General features: G+C 38.8%; 1 protein-coding gene across 11 annotated transcripts in view; it reads right to left on the bottom strand.

Moving 5' to 3' along the window:
- Window positions 1-6,102, bottom strand: part of kcnh7 (potassium voltage-gated channel subfamily H member 7) — a 471,529-nt gene that overhangs the window by 296,258 nt on the left and 169,169 nt on the right. The window lies entirely within an intron of this gene.

The raw sequence follows: 6,102 nt of genomic DNA, 5'->3' as shown, positions 1-6,102 counted from the left end.
GGTTTTACACTAAAAGACAAGGCACAAAACTAAGGGAAAGACTGAGCATGGGTGAACATTTTCCATGGCCGAGGGAAGATTTGAACCCTAGTCTAGAGAGTAATCCTTAAACCACTATATAATATTGGATCCAAGGGGGTTACTTAAACCTACACCATAAAAATTACCCCCTCGTCCCAATAAATAGGCAATGAATTAGTGGGGGTGAAACTGTTCTGGGATGCCTCAGACTGTATTGATTCAATAATGAGAGAGACAAGAAGTTTACTTGCCCTAGAGAAAGAATTGATGCTTTCTAAAATATGTTGGGTTGGAATAAATGTTGGTACAGTAGAGTCTCACTTATCCAAGACTCGATTATCCAAGGTTCTGGATTATCCAAGGCATTTTTGTAGTCAATGTTTTCAATATATCATGATATTTTGGTGGTAAATTAGTAAATACAGTAATTACAACATAACATTACTGCGTATTGAACTACTTTATCTGTCAAATTTGTTGTATAACATGATGTTTTGGGGCTTAATTTGTAAAATCATAACCTATTTGATGTTTAATAGGCTTTTCCTTAATCCCTCCTTATTATCCAAGCTATTCGCTTATCCAAGGTTCTGCCGGCCCGTTTAGCTTGGATAAGTGAGACTCTACTGTACTTCTAAGAACAGTTCCTTTCTTATTTGTTGGTTTTTAAATGATACACAGAGCGATGAATGAAGTTGATTGTATTAGAATCATAATACAGAAGTGAATTTTGTAGGAAATGGGAAACATGGCACTGAATCAAATTGCTGTTCCCAACGAGGCAATCCATTATTAGAAATACTATTGTTAAACAAGGGGGATGGAGCCCCCAGATGGCATAGTGGACTAAGTGACTTGAAGGTTGGGTTGCTGACCAGAAAGCTGCCAGGTTCGAATCCCACCCGGGGAGAGTGTGGATGAGCTCCCTCTATCAGCTCCAGCTCCATGCGGGGACATGAGAGAAGCCTCCCACAAGGATGGTAAAAACATCAAAACATCCGGGTGTCCCCTGGGCAACGTCCTTGTAGACGGCCAATTCTCTCACTCCAGAAGCAACTCAAGTTGCTCCTGACACGAAAAAAAAAAAAACCAAGGGGGATGTGTCTGTTCTCAACCAGGAGCACATCTATGTGACTATTTAATGCAGTGTGAAGTGAAGCTGACAGCACAATGTTTACATGATGCATGCCATGAACACACGCAGCAACGTGCCTTTGTGACTCTAAACTGGGATAATCAACCTTGGGGGAAACTCCAAAATCGAGTTCATAATATGCATCACCGCATCACATGGCAAAACATACTAAGGGATGGGCACTCCAGCAATTTACACTCAAATTCTCAAGGTCACCTCCTGGAGTGAATATAAGCACCATCCAGGCCTCGAACATGTAATAATCTGCACAGTGAAATCACTTTGTCTCTGCTGGTTTCAAACCAATCTAAATAGTCAATGTAGATGTGTTCAGGAGACTGTGTCACAACCTTTATAGCAAGAAAGGCCTTACTAGAAGGGTGATAACATTATCAAAAATTCATGAGGGATTATCATTTAACTGATTTTAAAGTCACTGATGGAAGCATTCCCTGTCTGTGACATTCTGTGATGACTCCTATCATGCTTTCACTTGTCAAAGTCAGTGGATAGGACACACTTTTGAATATACACCTATTAAAGTTCAACCTCTAACTTGGCCAGTTAAAGAGCACTTCGAGAAAGTCTGAAGTGCCAATTAAAAGAGTTTAAAGATGGCAAGTTAAAATACAAAGCACCTTCATTTATATTTTGTTTATGCTACTAGCAATGCCTTTTCAACTGGAACAGAGGAAAATGCAGATTGCAAGTTGCAATTGCCTGTGTGCACATTTACTTGAAATGCTTCAAAATATTTTCCTAATATAAAGCATCAAGAAAGAAAATTAAAAGGAAAGGACACATCACAAAAGCTTCAAATCCGCAAATACGAAGAAACAGATGAGGTATAATGCCATTTAATGCAAGTGCTTGTACCAGATATCATTGATCATATTATGACAAGTCAGACTGCAAAAGAAATATATGCAATTCAAATTTGTAATATTCAAATCCTAGTAGGAGTAGCAGATGGTCTCTACAGAGGATATTTCCATTTTTTAAAGGACGGGAAGTATATTAGGTAGGAGTTGGAGGCAGAGATTTCAACACTATCTTCCCATAAGCCTTTTTTTTTTGGTGTGAGTATTTCCAATGACTCTGAATTATTTGCAGTAATATGGAAAGTGGGATGCCTTATTTTGGTTCCTGGTTGTGAATCATGCTAAATATGTCCAGAGAACAAGGTCATTCCACAGTAAGAAAGTCATATTTTGCATAGGAAATCACCTTATTGTATAGATTGATTGCTAGATTAATTTTACTTTTTAAGTGCCCAATGTAAAATGTCACATGAGTGGTGAGCAAGGAATCAAAATATATTAACAAAAATAGCTAGGCACCACACATAATAAAACCAGGAACAAAATAATGACATCACATAGCATTTGAAACTAAAATAAAGCCAGGACTGGAAATATGTTTTGAATTAAAATTTCTAGAAAACCCCAACCAGCATCCTGGGAGTTATTGTTGAAAGGGTTGGCTGAGACCTGTGTCAAACCAGCAACAAAGGAGAAGATTGTTTTGATCTACAACAGTGGTGCTCAACCTGTGGCTCCCCAGAAGTTTTGGCGTTCAACTCCCAGAAATCCTATCAGCTTGTAAACTGGCTAGGATTTCTGGGAGTTGTAGGCCAAAACACTTCCGGATCCACAGGTTGAGAACCACTGACCTACAAGATCTAAAACCAGTGGTTATCAGGGAAGCTTCTCCAAGAGTGACATTCTACAGATAAGAAGGCATTTGGGACTTGCCATTTGCAGTTGTCTTGCCACTGCAGAGACCCAGGGTGAAACAGGTACCTGACCTTTGGGGTAATAGAGCTGTCATCAGAATACTTCTTCTATATATATAAATGAGTGATGGCATCACGGCGACCCACAAAACAACAAAACTAAACACCCCACAACCTCAAAAATTGACAACACAACCCATCATCCACGCCTCTAGGTTGATACAACAAAAAGAAAAGAAAAATAAAGTTCTAATTAGAGGGAGAGGAATAATTGTTTTTATCCAATTGCTGCCAGTTAGAAGGCTAAGCTTTGCCCACTTGGTCTCCTAGCAACCCACTCAGCCCAGGGCGCAGGCAGAGTTAGGCCTCACTTAGGCCTCTTCCACACTGCCTATAAAATACACATTATCAGATTTTAACTGGATTAGATGGCAGTGTAGACTCAAGGCCCTTCCACACAGCTATATAACCCATTTATAATCTTATATTATCTGCTTTAACTGGATTATCTGGACTCCACACCTTTACCCTTACCTTAACTACCACCAATTCCTCAATACTTTATTTCCCAGACCACCATACTTCGCCACAGCAATGCGTGGCCGGGCACAGCTAGTTATGTTTTAAAAGCGTATGGCACTTTATCACTGTTACTCATTTCCATGATACAGCACTTTATAAAACCTGTCCCCGCTGGTTTGCTTTTAATTACTCTGATTTTATCTGCTTGGATTTTAATGTATTGTCCATTATTTTATTTTGTGTATTATTGAAATGTTTTAAGTTTTTGTCAAATATACTGTGTTGTTGTTTGGGCTTGTCCCTGTTGTGAGCCGCCCCGAGTCCCTTCAGGGAGATGGGGCGGGATATAAAAATAAAGTTTATTATTTATTATTTATTAATGCAATGAGGCAATAATAGGAAACCTACTCTGCTGACCAGAGCCAGCATGGTGTCCTGAGTTGGTTTAAACAGCTGATTTAAAATAGACATAACTGATTCTAATGTTTAATGTTTTAATGTTTAATGCTTTAATGTTTGTGTATACAGTAGAGTCTCACTTATCCAACATTCGCTTATACAACGTTCTGGATTATCCAACACATTTTTATAGTCAATGTTTTCAATACATCGTGATGTTTTTGTGCTAAATTTGTAAATACAGTAATTACTACATAGCATTACTGCGTATTGAACTACTTTTTCTGTCAAATATGTTGTATAACATGATGTTTGGGTGCTTAATTTGTAAAATCATAACCTAATTTGATGTTTAATAGGCTTTTCCTTAACCCTTCCTTATTATCCAACATATTCGCTTATCCAACATTCTGCTGGCCCGTTTATGTTGGATAAGTGAGACTCTACTGTAATTATTTTATGTCCTGGTATGCAGTGCTTGCCTTATAAATGTTGTGCTCTGCCCTGAGTCCCCTTTGGGGTTGAGAAGAGCAGAATATAAATGTTTTAAATAAATAAACATAAGGATAGGGTATTTTTTGGTCTTGATGGAATGAGCCAACCTTTCAATATCTGTCCATGTCTTCTGTACCTCTTGTACGCTGACCAAGATGACTGTGGAAGGGAGTTTCGGCTTAAGAACCCTTTGGAATCTGGAGCCCTGTTTTGGAGGGACATTCATTTCAGCTTATCTTGTGACCATTCCTGCTTCAGACTGTCTATGGAGCTAACAGAGATTGAGAAACTGAGGTTATGGATAGCATGCACAGCCCTATTGTCCCTTCATGCATCTTTGAAGACATGATAAGAGAACAATGATGCAAGCTTTATTTTTTGGTGCTCCTGAACACAAACAAATTCCAACAAATGACAAGAAAATGTATCATAACTAAACTGTTCAACAGAGGGTGGTGGGCTTCCTGCTTTAAGGGCATTTAAGCAGAAGTTGGATGGGCATCTCGCAGAAATGCTTTAGTAGTGAGTTTCAGTATGGCAAGTGGTTGGACTAGGTAGCCCTTGCAGTCCCTTCCAGCTCTGAAGATTTTGCTGTTCTGTGACTTCTGAGGGGGACTACTGCCAGGTATTGATCAGGTTTAGGTCACTTTTGAGAATTTGGAGGTTGTAATGAACTCTCCCTCCCTAAAGCTTGTCATGTTTTATGTATAAAAGTCTCTCGTTTTAGAAAAAAACCTGAATACCTTACTTGAGAAAGGAGCGTGGTTGACACTGAGTTTACTCATGGGGATTTGGGTATCCTCTAAGGTACCTATTAGCAGCTTTCTAAAGAATAACACGGCTGTCTTATTTGGCAAGCTTGTTTTTTGTGTATTAAAACAGCAAGCTGAGAAATTAGGCTTGCTGCAATGAAGAACAGCAACAAGGTTTTGGCATTTCATTGGATTGCTAGGCCATGACCCTCCACCGCTTTCTTTTTTGTCAATAGTTAGAAGCAATTTTCAAACTTGCAAGATATTTGCTACATGCATTCCATTTTAAATGTGCTGCATAATTATCTCTCTTTGACTCTAATTACATTTTATTATTATACCTTCGCCTAGTCTAACTAATGAAAGCATTAACAAGTTAATAAGAGGATACGGAAAGAGATTTTAAATTAGAAGTAAGTAACATGATGCCCTTCAAAGCTACATCTTCTTTAAACCCTAGTTGTGAAATCAGTAAGTCATGGATTATGAACGTTGTTGTCCAAAACATCTGGATACCCACTGAGTTACTCACCCTAAATGATAATTGGATCTATTTCATTTAGTGTCACATACTTTGGCTGGCAGTATCAAACTTGCCTCCTTGCTGAGTGTGTTTACTCCTTCTCTCTAGTCCTCTCATAGATTTATGGTCAGCCTTTTCATTTGGCAGAGTAAGGTGATCTCCTTGTGAGGCAGATGCTGGTGGACAATGGCAGGAGCTTCTCAGGAGTTCCTCTATCAGTAACCCTAAACAAATCTGCTACCTCTACTCCAGAAAACATTTTTTCTTATAATCCATGTTGAAATACGAGGGCTATCCAGAAAGTTCATTACGTTTTGGAATTAAAAATAAACAAAGTATAGGAGAAAACATTTACCATATTCAGTTGAAAGCCAGACCCAAATACAGTAGAGTTTCACTTATCCAACATAAACGGGCCGGCAGAATGTTGGATAAGCGAATACGTTCAGGTGGAATCTCCTTTCCTGTAGTTTGAAGCCATTGTTCCGTGTCCTAGTCTGCAGGGCAGCAGAAAACAAGC

Source organism: Anolis carolinensis, chromosome 1 (assembly GCF_035594765.1).
Source record: "Anolis carolinensis isolate JA03-04 chromosome 1, rAnoCar3.1.pri, whole genome shotgun sequence".
In the NCBI taxonomy this organism is placed as follows: Eukaryota; Metazoa; Chordata; class Lepidosauria; order Squamata; family Dactyloidae; genus Anolis; species Anolis carolinensis.
Note: the sequence above shows the minus strand (reverse complement) of the source record. Positions and strands in the feature narration are given on the sequence as shown.